We start from the raw sequence: 14,036 nt of genomic DNA on the forward strand, positions 1-14,036 counted from the left end.
GAACTTTTGTTATACTCCTAAATATGTAGGAACAACTAGCTCTGTGGTCTGACTTCTGGTGTGCTTATGACAGGTAACAATGTGTCCACATTGTACTGTCTGGGCTAAAATAGCTGAAATAATGGAGCTTTTATTTATGCTAGTCTTTCATTTCCTTCTATCGGACTCTTAAAATGATGTTGAAATTGTATGGCCTGGTATAAATCAAGTAAAACTCATTTTCTCAGTTGAATGTGAAGCACATTTCCTAGTTGTTTTCTCCTTTTTCTTGTTAAAAGACACAAGACTCATCATAGAAGGTTGCATTAAATGTATTCCTTTCTGTGATCACTGGTAGTCATCACTGCATTCATCAGTTCAAAGTTGATATTGTCTTCCATGTAATTTCTTTGGTGTCTTCCAATCATGCCACTGCATTTTTTGTTCTTTAAATACTGTAAATTGAACCTGACTTTCTCTGTATCTGAGAACGGCACAGCCATTCCATAGGTCTAAGGTGAGAAGGTGTTTCCCTTTAGTAGACTTTTTCCTTAATATTTTCCATGCACAGGATTCTGCATAGAAATTTGCCAGTGACAGTAGGGTCATGGCCATAATTAGGAAGAGGATGTTTTTGTAGATGGGACTAGATTCACTCTCAGTTTTTAAGACTGTGATAAAAAGAACAAAGCAGAAGGACATTTTCAGGTAATACATTCAGAGGTGTAAATTGTATTTTTATTATAGAAGAGTAGTTATCTGGTTTAAAATAGGAAAAACAACAACACTGGTTTCTCTGATTCTCTGAGTTTTGGGACTAAATACTGATGCTGCAGAAGGAAGAGAATGAGACAATGATGCTGCCAAAGTAATGGAAGGGAGGAGAAAGGATGTAAGTGAACAAAATGGTCTTCTGTAATTTATCTGAACCCTAGCTCCCTAAATAAGGCCATTTTTTTTTCAGTATGAGGTCATTGACAAGGTATGTTGTCCTGAAGGGATTTTATAATGATGAATTAAATATAGCAACCTGAATGTACAGCCTCTTTGTCAAAATAGTACAGACTATAGAAATAAGAACAAGACAGTTCAGGATAGGAATTTGTAATTAGTAGGGACATTTTTTGTTGTTGTTCTATGACTAGCCTGTTTTCTCTTTCTGCCTCACTTCTTCATGTGTTCAGTAATGGTTTTCTGTTGGGGAAGGGGTGTTGCGAGAGGGGTCTTTGCATCCTTGCCCGCCAGCCCCGACGTTACCCTGGGTTTCGGGCTTCCAGTCGCATGTGCATTTTCTCATAGAGATAGAGCCATGCGCTAAGGTTAACATCAGAAACGTTCAAACTTTATTCAGGGGTAAACAAGTTATATAGGTTTTTGGAGTGAACATGAGGACAACAACAACTTTTGATAGGGTGAGGGGCTTTGCGCGACAGTGATCTGCTCTGATTGGCTGGGGAAGCAGTGTTCACGAGGCAGCCATGACCCCCCTGGCACCACGGGGTCTGTGTTTACCCCAGGTCTGGGGTTGTTTACTTGGCTCTCAGGCTGCCTCAAGGTCAGACTGACCTTGCCTGCCTGTCTAGTGTGTTGTGCATAAGGGATTAGGACAAACCTCCTCTACAGTTTTCTGTTATGAATTTTTGGGGAGGTAGCAAGAGAAACTGCTGGCATTACTACCTAATGAATTTGCCTATCAGGAAACCTAACCATAATGTTTTAATTTTAGCAAAATCTTTATTAATGTGGAGAGATGCAAAACACTTTTACAGTTTGTACTCTTTAGCACAGATATCATAAAGAAAAAAGTATGGTCTTTTCTTCTTTGATAGAACATTGATGAAATAAGGGTGGATGTCATGTGGTTGTATGACTGGGAATTAATCAAGTTCTGTGGGTTGGTGACTCAGTGGGAGAGATGCTAGAGAAACTCAGGTATATTTAATATACCACTTACTTGTTTTGTTGGGAATCATCTTGGTCTTGGTTGAGATAGAGTCCATTTTTTTTTCCTAGTAGACAGTACATTCTTGTGGTTTTGATTTAGTAGAATAGTGTTGATTAACACACTGACTCTTCAGTTGTTGCTAAGTAGTTCTTACCCTAAGTCAAGGAGTTTTCAGTTTCCTGTCATTTGCCAGTGAGGAGGTGCCCAAGAAGCCTGGAGGCAGCATAACCAGGACAGCTTATCTGAACTTGCCAAAGGAATATTCCATTCCACAGAATGTCATGTTCAATATATAAACTGGGAGGTGTTGAGTGGGAGCTGCCAGTCACTGCTTGAGGACAGGCAGGACATTAGTCAGCAGGTGGTGAGCATTTGAATTGTGTATCACTTTCTTACTTGGGTGTTATTTTTCTCTCTTTTTTTTATAGTCTTACTTTAGTTACAGTTGTTGTTGTTATTATTATTATTACTATTATAATATTTTCATTTTATTGGGCTTTATTTTTTTTTCCCTTGGTGTCCTCCCCACCTCAATCTGGAATGAAGAGTGAGTGAGCACCTGTGTAGTACTTAGTTGTTGATTGGGGTTAAACCACAACAGCACAATACTGAATATGTTTATGAATTGCAACCCAAAGGAAAAAAAATATATTGCTTTTCATGTCTACAGCTGCTCAGCATTGTATTGTACTGAATTAAGAATAAGTTGGAGAAACAGTTTTCTGACAGAGAAAAAATATTTTCATTACCTCTTAGCGAGTGCTATTATTTTTACTTATTCATATACATTTGATGTACTACATTTATCCTGCTCCTGAGAATTAAGCTGCAGTCAAGGGCAATATTACATTTTTTTTGTGTGTGTGTGTTTTTTCTAAGGTAATAACATTCAACGAGGCATTAGCCCAAATGCAATTGAAGCGTAACAGCTGAAAAAAGGTTGTGTGTTTCTAGTGATATAAAGACTGTCCTTGGTTTAAAAAATAAACTAATAACAGGTGTTTAAAATGCTCATCTTTTTCATTAACAATGCGAGTCAAACCCTAAGTAGTTGACTAGGAAAAAATTTCTGACCAAGCCAGTGTTATCCGAAATTTATTATATCATGTTTTCTATACTATTGAGTTACACTTGGCCACTGTTACAATGCTGAGTGTTAATTAGGTTTCCTTTAATATTTGATATTTTGCTAAAGTGGTAAGGAAAAAGATAAAAAGGATTCACATCTTCAGATTGCCTTTTTTGCCCTGTGAAATTCTGTCCTAGCCCTTGACAATTTTTATCAACTTAAAGCCTTTGAGTCAATATGAAATAAGAGGAAATGTGAATGAAGGGCTAGATTCACAAAACTAATGGCAAATAATTGATTTTCCCTTTCCTTGCAATATATACCTCTGGGTGAAAATCACTAACACCGGAAGAGGAAGTTCCCATTTTTTTCCCTCAGGAGGTGTGAATGATTATTTAACCCAAATTAATCTCCTAGCTACCAACGGGTAAGTATTCTAAGGTGTCTGCTTCTGATGCTGCTTCTTTATCTTGCCTGTATTTGTTAATACAGGTGGGAATGCTAAGTCACTGTTAGGAACACTGCAATCAGGGAACCTCAGCATTGGATTGCAGAATTATTCTCTTTCACTGAACGCTTTATACAAATTTAAGCAGTTTCAAAGAAAGGAATGTGAAAGACCCAAATCAGAGTTTTACATAGTATTTTAGTGATTAGGAAACTTACTTGTCAGGTGAGAATCTTCTGCTGAGTTCACTTTCTATTTAATTTGAGCACAGGTATTAAAGTCTAGATTTCAAAGGTAGTATAAGTAATGTGATTCCAAAGCAACCATTGAAGTTAAACTCATTTACTGCAGCTGAAAAACCAAGGCTTGTATCCATAATAAAGTACAAGTATAAAAGATCAACTTTGAAAATACTATTTTTTTAAAACTCCTGCTTACATGAAAAATGGAATGATCATTCAAAATTACGGGATTTTTTATTGTTAACTTTGTCTATTTAAAGTAACTTTGCCCTTGTCTTTTTCTCTTTTTAACAGAACCTTCAAACTTGAAGGAATATCTATATATGGAGGCACGTCAGTTAATTTCTTGCATATCAGATTCATCATTGTGACTTCTTGCAGGCCAGATCTGACAAGTAACCAGGAATCTGATCCTTAGTGGAGAATGGAAAAGCCTTTCAAGTGAGAGCACAACTGATCACTAGTGTCATCTGCATTGAGTTATCTTTCCCAGATCTGACAGCTACAAGCTGAGTCCTGGCAAAAGCCACAGCCTTAAATTCCATTCAGTGGGAAAGAAGGATAAGAAAACTAAATGTCTTGCCCCTTGCAGAAACTGCTGTCTCCAAGCCTGACACCTGAGTTCTGTGCTGAGCAACCAGAGTAACAATGAGGTTTTTATGGGTACACAGCATCCACAATTATTTTAGTATGTAGCCAAACGGAGAAATGAAGCACTTATGTGATTTCAAAAAATGATTTACTGTAACAGAGGAATATTCCTGTCTGTGGGGAAAGAAGACCTCTGTCATCCCTTGTACATACTAAAAGCCATATAGGAACAGGACATAAGTGAAGTTAAATCGCTTAGAAGGATACTGTCTCCTGTCCTCCACCCAACTTTGAGGAAGTTCCGCTGTTAAAGATTGCATCTCAATGCACTTCTAGTATTTGCACTGTCACTTCCATTCAGGGTAATGATGTGTGCCACCATTTGCACAGATGGCCCCAGGAGATTTTTTACCACAAGCTATGTTTTGATGGGGCTCCAAAAGGTATTTAAAAAGGTATTTAAGAAGAAAGACATTTATGCTTCTCTTCCACTATGGGGATCTCTTCACAGAAAGGACTATAGTTCTTTCTTAGGATTAAATAAATACATGCATATACATACATATATATATATGTATATATATGAAGAAGCATCAACATGATAAGGTGTATTTAAAAGGGGGATATAATCTTTTTTAATAGTATCCATTTTTTTATCAGCAGCCAAGCAATTAGTCTATTGAATTATACATCCAAAATGTTCCTGTTGAACGTTGACATTTTAGTCCCAGTTACTGTTAAAGAAGTAATTTGTAATATGTACTTGATGTTAAATTTTTCTAGCCATTTGTCTGTACTGCATGGAAAAATCTAACAGACAAGCAGCATTTTCAGTTTATTTTTTCTAAATAAATGTGTTGTTTGTATTATTTGCAGTCACTCATTTTGGCTGTTTTTCATTATTTCCAAAAGCGTTTTAAAGACAGAACCAAAACACAGATATTGTTTGTTCTTGTTAAGCTGTAATGATTTGCTGAATGAAAGCTTTAATATAAATACTGTAATTTGTAAAATTATGAAGTATATTTATATAGGTATATATGTATGGAAAACAAAAGGAGGTATTTTAACTCTTAATTTCAGAACATAGTTTATTTTAATATCCACAGGAAGAAACAAAATATATAATGGATAGATTTTTTTATTATCAATGGGTTTCAGTAAGTGAAGATTTGGATGTTTAAGAATGAAATGAATGTAATCTAATAATGATGGTTTCCAAATTTATACAGAGACCTTTTGTCAGCTGTCTCATCTTATTCAAAAACTGGTTTAGATTTTGGGGAGTTAGGGTTTTTGGGGGTGCATGTATGCTAGGTTTCTGTTTGGTATTTGTTCATTTTAGGCTACTGACAAGGCCATGTAGTTGATACTATTTGATCATAATTTGAAAAGCTACAGAATAAGAGGTTGTTCCTTAGAACAATCTACAGTTTACAGCTAAGAACAGTCATTGTTATCCATCTAATGAAGTGGTTTGTTGTACTGTTACTGAACATTTCAATGCTAGAGATGTTACAAATAAAAACCTTTTTTTCATTTTTTTTTTCTCAGTCCATTAGCCTGTGTGTAATTTTAAGGCAAAATAATGCATTTGGTTCCCAGTTCACTCAACTCGTTCATCTTAAATCCAGTTATTTTTATCTGATTTATAAAGCTGAATGGATTTTTCTTTCATTTTGTTGCTTTGTGAAACCTATTAACTGCTCAATAACAGAAAAAAAACGTTTAACAAATACTCTATGGTTAACTTTGTAAAGGCCAAATATCTTAAAAGTGTGTTGCTCTGCTGTAATGTACTGATTAGTGTATGCGTGTATGTTTGTGTGTGTGTGCGTGCTCATGCACTCTTACCTGCTCATGAATGAAATGCCAGCTCTGCTGAAGTAAGTGCCACAAGTCCTGTTACTGTAAACGATGCTCATGTTACTGTGGGTTTTTTTGTGAAAGCCCTGAGCTCTGTCTTTGCTTGTGACTCTGAAGCCATAGACAGCTTTTGAAGTTAGTGAGGAAATCAGAAAATTAAATAGTAAGTTTCTATTACACTCCCTCATTTGAAAAAACTTGGGAAGATCTAATGGTTTAATTATTTTCTTTTAAAGAAAGTTAGTGATCAATTTCCACAGGTGAAATGGATAAATGAAACTTTTTCTGTACTTGTTAAAAAATGATGGCTGTGTTTTCTTCACACACAATTCAGCTTATAGTTGGCTTACAATCCTCTTACTGTGATATCATTTCTGTCTCATTAGAATACCTTATTTAGGTACACAACTTCCATGGACTAGGTCTTGCTTCCTCTTTGGATAACCTATACTTTAAGATTGGAAAACCTATTCTTTGAGACTAGTATTTAGAGTTGTTTAAGGAAAGGAAAACATTATTGAAACAATAAGAAAATTTCAGAAATATAATTTGAACATTTCCATTATTACCTAATAATAACACTTGGAAAAGCTTCTATTTCTGTGAACAAAATGCATTCATCTATATTAGAAAATAGGGCAATAAAAATCTAGGGAAATAATTTCTTACCACTTGCAAATATTTTTCTGCTATGGTGAGTTCTAGATAAGCTTGTGTGTATGTGCTGGTTTAAAGTCGAACCAGCAGGGGAAATGAACTCACCAGGAGAAAGATTATAAGTCAGAGCTAAAATTTAATAATAATATTACAATAAATACACTCACACAAAAGGGAAATTGCTTTCAACTCACAAAAAACCCCAGCAGTATAACCCAGTGTCCTGGGGCACAAACCCAAGGGGGTTTGTTAACCCTTGTGCTGCGATGTCTGTGGCTCCCCCAAGTCCAGAGCAAAAGGAAATGAAAAAACCTGTTGTTGCAGGCAAGGGCTGTGGTCTGGGCGAGAGCGGTGATCTCCTCCTGTCAAGGTCCTGCTGCTGCTCTGGATTCGATGAGAAGTTCCCGAGGTCTTCTTACCCACCACTTAAGTACCCTCAGGGAGCACCCAGTCCCTCCCCCTGGGTGGGGACTCACACAATGGGTGATCAACTCTGGGAGCCAGGGGGTATTGAACTGTTGATGGCCCATTAGCAGCTCCGCCCCCCTCAGGCTGGGTGTGAAGGTGATAATGGCTCCCTGGGCAGCTGCTGCTAATGGCCCATTGTCCTTGGGGAATGAATAGGGGGGGTAGAATACACAGCTTTGATCACTCCCACACAGGGTTAGCTGGTCCCTCCTGCTGCACTAGGACATTATCCACCCCTTATTCTACTCCATCTAGTCATTCCTAAATTAATACCCTTTATACCTATACATATATATACACATATATACAATGAAACATTACAAACTCTTCTCGCTCAAAATTAGGTCCCCTTGTGGTACACAATGTGTTTCTCCATCTTTTTGCATTACCCACCAAGTGCAACCAGGTCCTTGAGCAAAGACAATCCCTCGGATGGGTTTGCCTTTGTTTGAGGTGGGACTAACCCAAACAGTCTTTCCTAACATACCTCTCAGATGGACCACAGGGACTTTATCTCCATCTACAGTATTCAAGAGTTCTGATTGGGCAGGGCCAGCTCGATTGATGGAGCCCCGGGTGTTGACCAACCAGGTGGCCTTTGCCAAATGCAGCTCCCAGTGTTTGAAAGTTCCCCCACCCAACGCCTTCAAGGTGGTTTTCAGCAGTCCATTACATTGCTCAAATTTCCCAGCAGCTGGTGCATAGTAGGGGATATGATACATCCACTCAATGCCGTGCTCTCTGGCCCAGGTGTCTATTAGGCTGTTCTTGAAGTGGGTACCATTGTCAGACTCTATTCTTTCTGGTGTGCCGTGTCACCACAGGACTTGTTTTTCAAGGCCCAGGATGGTATTCTGGGCAGTGGCGTGAGGTACAGGGTATGTCTCCAGCCATCCAGTGGTTGCCTCTACCATGGTCAGCACGTAGCACTTGCCTTGGTGTGTTTGGGGAAGTGTGATGTTGTCAACTTGCCAGGCCTCCCCATACCTGTATTTCGACCACCGTCCACCATACCATAGAGGTTTCACCCGCTTGGCCTTCTTGATGGCAGCACTTGTGTCATAGTCATGGATAACCTGTGGGACACTGTCCATGGTTAGATCCACCCCTCGGTCACGAGCCCATCTGCATGTGGCATCTCTGCCCTGATGACTAGAGGCAACATGGTCCCATCAAGCTAGAAATAATTCTCCCTTGTGCTGCCAATCCAGATCTACCTGAGAGACTTTAATCCTGGCAGCTCGATCCACCTGCTCGATGTTACAATGCTCCTCATTAGCCCGGCTCTTGGGTACATGAGCATCTATGTGACGGACCTATACACTCAGCTTCTCTACCCGGGCAGTGATGTCCTGCCACATCTCAGCCGCCCAGATGGGTTTCCCTTTGCGCTGCCCTTTCTCCAACGCTCCAGCCATCCCCACAGAGCATTGGCCACCATCCACGAGTCAGTATATAGGTAGAGTCTTGGCCACTTCTCTCGTTCAGCGATATCCAAAGCCAGCTGAACAGCTTTCAGCTCTGCAACCTGACTTGATCCACCTTGTCCTTCAGTCGCTTCTGCAACTCGACGTGTAGGACTCCATACAGCTGCTTTCCATTTCCGGCTTGTCCCTACAATGCGGCAAGAGCCATCTGTGAAGAGAGCATATCGCTTCTCCTCTTCTGGTAGCTGGTTATATGGTGGGGCCTCCTCAGCTCGTGTCACCTGCTCCTCTTCTTCTTCAGAGGACAATCCAAAACTCTCACCTTCCAGCCAGTTGGTGATGATTTCCAAAATCCCAGGGCGATTAGGATTCCCTATCCGGGTTCGCTGCGTGATCAGAGCGATCCACTTACTCCATGTGGCATCAGTGGCATGATGGGTAGAAGGAGCTTTTTCTTTGAACATCCAGCCCAACGCTGGTAGTCGGGGTGCCAGGATGAGCTGTGCCTCAATGCCAATCACTTCTGAGGCAGCTTGAACTCCTTCATAAGCTGCCAGGATCTCTCTCAGTTGGGGTATAGCTGGCCTCAGATCCTTTGTATCCCTGACTCCAGAATCCCAGCGGTCGTCCTTGAGTCTCCCCAGGTACTTTCTGCCAGAAGCTCCAGGATGGGCCATTCTCCCCGGCTGCACTGTAGAGCATATTCTTCACATCCTGTCCTGTCCTGACTGGCCCAAGGGCTACTGCATGGGTAATCTCCTGTTTAATCTGTTCAAAGGCTTGTTGTTGTTCAGGGCCCCACTGGAAATCATTTTTCTTCCGTGTCACAAGGTAGAGAGGGCTTACAATCTGACTGTACTCAGGGATATGCATCCTCCAAAAGCCCACGGCACCTAGGAAAGCCTGAGTTTCCTTCTTGCTGGTCGGTGGGGACATAGCTGCTATTTTGTTGATCGCCTCTGTTGGAATCTGGTGACGCCGGTCTTGCCACTTCACTCCTAGGAATTGAATTTCCTGAGCAGGTCCCTTGACCTTACTTTGTTTAATGGCTAAACCAGCTCTTAGGAGAATCTGAATTATCTTCTTTCCTTTCTCAAAAACCTCCCCTGCTCTGTTCCCCCATACAATGATGTCATCGATGTACTGTAGATGTTCTGGAGCCTCACCCTTTTCCAATGCAGTCTGGATCAGTCCATGGCAAATGGTGGGACTGTGTTTCCACCCCTGGGGCAGTCGATTCCAGGTGTACTGCACCCCCTGCCAGGTGAAAGCAAACTGTGGCCTGCACTCTGCTGCCAACGGAATGGAGAAAAAGGCATTGGCAATGTCGATTGTGGCATACCACTTGGCTGCCTTGGACTCCAGCTCATACTGAGGCTCCAGCATGTCCGGCACAGCAGTACTCAGGGGGGGTGTGATCTCATTGAGGCCACAGTAATCCCCCGTCAGCCTCCACTCTCCACTGGACTTTCGTACTGGCCATATGGGGCTATTAAAGGATGAGTGAGTCTTGCTGAACACTCCTGGGCTCTCCACCTCACGAATCATCTTGTGTATGGGGGTCACAGAGTCTCGGTCAGTGCGGTATTGCCGACAGTGCACTGTGGCTGTGGCCAGTGGTACCAATTGTTCTTCAACTTTCAGCAGTCCCACAGCAGAAGGGTCCTCTGAGAGGCCAGGCAAGGTGCTCAGCTGTCTGATTTCCTCTGTCTCCACAGCAGCTATGCCAAAGGCCCAACGCAGTCCCTTTGGGTCTTTGAAATATCCATTCTTCAGGTAGTCTATGCCAAGGATACATGGGGCTTCTGGACCAGTCACAATGGGCTGTCTATGCCATTCCTTCCCAGTCAAGCTGACTTCAGCTTCCAGTACAGTCAGCTGTTGCGATCCCCCTGTTACCCCAGAAATAGAGATGGATTCTGCCCCGACGTATCCTGATGGCATCAACGTGCATTGTGCACCAGTGTGCACTAAAGCTTTGTATTTCTGTGGGTCTGATGTGCCAGGCCACCGAATCCACACAGTCCAATAAACCCGATTGTCCCTCTGCTCTGCCTGGCTAGAGACAGGGCCCCCCCCAGTCCTGGTCATGGTACTCATTGCGCTTTCCTTGTGAATATGACTGGGAGGTTCCTTCAAGAGGATCGGGCATATCATCATCATTCCTATACGGTCTGGAGCCTTTCCCACGAGAGACTGGAGCAGCCTTCAGCCTTCAAGAATTCCCTCTGTTAGTTGTGCCTCGTTGTAATTTATGTACCCAAGCTGCTAAGGAAGAGGTGGGTTTCCCATCCCACTTCCTCACATCTTCTCCACGCTCATGGAGGTAAAACCACAGATTGCCGCATGGAGTGTACCCTTTCTCCTTAGCTGGAAGATGCCTGCTTCTGATGGCAGAGACTCTCGTTTGTTCTGGAGAGATATGGAAGAGTCCTTCCTTAATCTTCTCTTCCAGTTCAGCCAGTTTTATTTCCACAGCTGAGACGTGGGCTCGTAATGGAGCAGAGACAGTGTCTTCATAAATCCTGAGTTTGCTGACCAGTGCGCCCACCTTGTCTTCTCCCTCTCTCCACTGCAATGTTGCAAGGTAGCGAGAATACATTTCTGGCCCAAGTCGTGCAAATTTTAAGCACATCTGGGATGTGCACTGGACACCATCTGGACTTTTAGGGAATCTCTCATCCTCTGAAAAGATTATCTCCAGCACGGCTAATTCCCTTAAGCATCTGATGCCTTGTTCCATCGTGTTCCACTGTCCTTGCTGTACGTGGAGGTCCTCCTTACAAAGATATCTCTCTCTCATGCTTGACAACAGTCGCTGCCAGAGGCTGAGAGTTTCCTGTCTCTTTCCAATGTCCAGATCAATGACAACATCTCGAGACAGGGACCGCAGCTGCCTTGCCTCACTCTCATCTAGAATTGTATCATTGGCCGCCGCATCCCAGATTCGAAGCAGCCAGGTGAAGATGGACTCGTTTGCCTGTCGTGCGAACTCTCTCTGGAGTTCACGCAGCTCTCCCAGGGATAGGGACCGGGTGATTATTTCTGGCGCCGTTTCATCTGCTTGAGGTGAAGGTCCTGACTCTTCCTTGTCATTCACTATATGAACTGATTTGGTCTTTGATTTTCTTTTCTGGACAGGGGCAACTGCGATCGGTTTCTGTTGCCTTCTGGCTCCTCCATGGTTTGTGTGGACATGGTGCTGGTTGATTTGTTTCCCTTCCTCTCTGGCTCAGCCGTGGTTTGGGTGGACATGGTGCTCGTTGATGTATCTCTTCTCCTCTCTGGCTCAGCCTTGGTTTGGGTGGACATGGTGCTCGTTGATGTATCTCTTCTCCTCTCTGGCTCAGCCTTGGTTTGGGTGGACATGGTGCTCGTTGATGTATCTCTTCTCCTCTCTGGCTCAGCCTTGGTTTGGGTGGACATGGTGCTCGTTGATGTATCTCTTCTCCTCTCTGGCTCAGCCTTGGTTTGGGTGGACATGGTGCTCGTTGATGTATCTCTTCTCCTCTCTGGCTCAGCCGTGGTTTGGGTGGACATGGTGCTCGTTGATGTATCTCTTCTCCTCTCTGGCTCAGCCGTGGTTTGGGTGGACATGGTGCTCGTTGATGTATCTCTTCTCCTCTCTGGCTCAGCCGTGGTTTGGGTGGACATGGTGCTCGTTGATGTATCTCTTCTCCTCTCTGGCTCAGCCGTGGCTTGGGTGGACATGGTGCTGGTTGATGTAGCTCTTCTCCTCTCTGACTCAGCCGTGGTTTGGGTGGACATGGTGCTGGTTGATGTATCTCTTTACCTCTCTGGCTCAGCCGTGGCTTGGGTGGACATGGTGCTGGTTGATGTATCTCTTTACCTCTCTGGCTCAGCCGTGGCTTGGGTGGACATGGTGCTGGTTGATGTATCTCTTCTCCTCTCTGGCTCAGCCGTGGTTTGGGTGGACATGGTGCTGGTTGATGTATCTCTTCACCTCTCTGGCTCAGCCGTGGTTTGGGTGGACATGGTGCTGGTTGATGTATCTCTTTACCTCTCTGGCTCAGCCGTGGTTTGGGTGGACATGGTGCTGGTTGATGTATCTCTTCTCCTCTCTGGCTCAGCCGTGTTTTGGGTGGACATGGTGCTGGTTGATGTATCTCCTTTCCTCTCTGGCTCAGCCATAGTTTGGGTGGACATGGTGCCTGTGGATTTGCTCCTTTTTTCCTCCTCCTGATGATGCTGTACCACACCAAGCAGTGTACGGTAGGCAGTGGCCAGGGCCCAGGAGGTTGCTGTGAGCTGCATATCTCTGGGACTACCAGAGCATCTTCCTTTCACATAGCTTAGCATTTTGGCAGGGTCCTGCAGTTGTTCCGGGGTGAATTTCCGGATCATTTGAGGAGAGAAGGTCTCCAAATACTGGCCCATATCTTCCCACTTCCCATGCCACTCAACATCATCCGCTCCCAGGGCAGGCCTCCTGCAAGCCTCCTTAGAAAGCCCAGTTCTGACCCTAAACATGGTGTATACAGTACAGAGGAGACAAACCAACACTAACAGCACTAACAGTAAGGTTATGCTGTCCCTAACATCAAAAGGAAGCTCAATATTTTCAATGATTGTTGTAGCAGAGGTGAAAAGGTGGAAGTAACCATCTCTGCCTGTTTTCCCCACAGGCTGGGTGCTATTTTTAATGAGACCCCAGAGGTAACAACCCAAACCAGGACAGGCGCACCAGACTGAATATACATTCACAATGAAATTCATTGCTTCTGATGTTATGACAACATAAACATAGTATATTAATAAAGCAATTTTGATCCTTCTCCCCGGTATTAAAGAGAGCATAAAATAGGCACATGGTTCCCCATGTGTCGAAATATGAACAGGCCCAGATACACCATCCACATGAATACATCAAGCAACATGGTAGTCAGGGAGTTTCTGTATCCAAAGACACAAAATGAAATTGTAATTCTGACTTCTCTCTCGTGGCCGCACGTTGGGTGCCAAAAGATGTGCTGGTTTAAAGGCGAACCAGCAGGGGAAATGAACTCACCACGAGAGAGATTATAAGTCAGAGCTAAAATTTAATAATAATATTACAATAACAGCACTGACACAAAAGGGAAATTGCTTTCAACTCACAAAAAACCCAACAGTATAACCCAGTGTCCTGGGGCACAAACCCAAGGGGTTTTCTTAACCCTTGTGCTGCGATCCCTGTGGCTCCCCCAAGTCCAGAGAAAAAAGGAAATGAAAAAAACCTGTTGTTGCAGGCGAGGGCTGTGGTCTGGGCGAGAGCGGTGATCTCCTCCTGTCAAGGTCCTGCTGCTGCTCTGGATTCGATGAGAAGTTCCCGAGGTCTTCTTAC

General features: G+C 43.1%; 1 protein-coding gene across 2 annotated transcripts in view; it reads left to right on the forward strand.

Annotated features, from left to right (window-relative positions):
* Nucleotides 1-5,197, forward strand: part of PRR16 (proline rich 16) — a 153,549-nt gene extending 148,352 nt beyond the window's left edge. The window contains exon 3 of one of the 2 annotated variants that reach the window (XR_011699937.1): nucleotides 3,978-5,197. The gene's annotated coding sequence lies outside the window, so the exon portion shown is untranslated. The remainder of the gene's footprint in view (nucleotides 1-3,977) is intronic. The other variant, XM_071580714.1, reaches the window with a different exon arrangement.
* The last annotated feature ends 8,839 nt before the right edge of the window (nucleotides 5,198-14,036 follow it).

The sequence above is a fragment of the Pithys albifrons genome, chromosome Z (genome assembly GCF_047495875.1).
Source record: "Pithys albifrons albifrons isolate INPA30051 chromosome Z, PitAlb_v1, whole genome shotgun sequence".
In the NCBI taxonomy this organism is placed as follows: domain Eukaryota; kingdom Metazoa; phylum Chordata; class Aves; order Passeriformes; family Thamnophilidae; genus Pithys; species Pithys albifrons.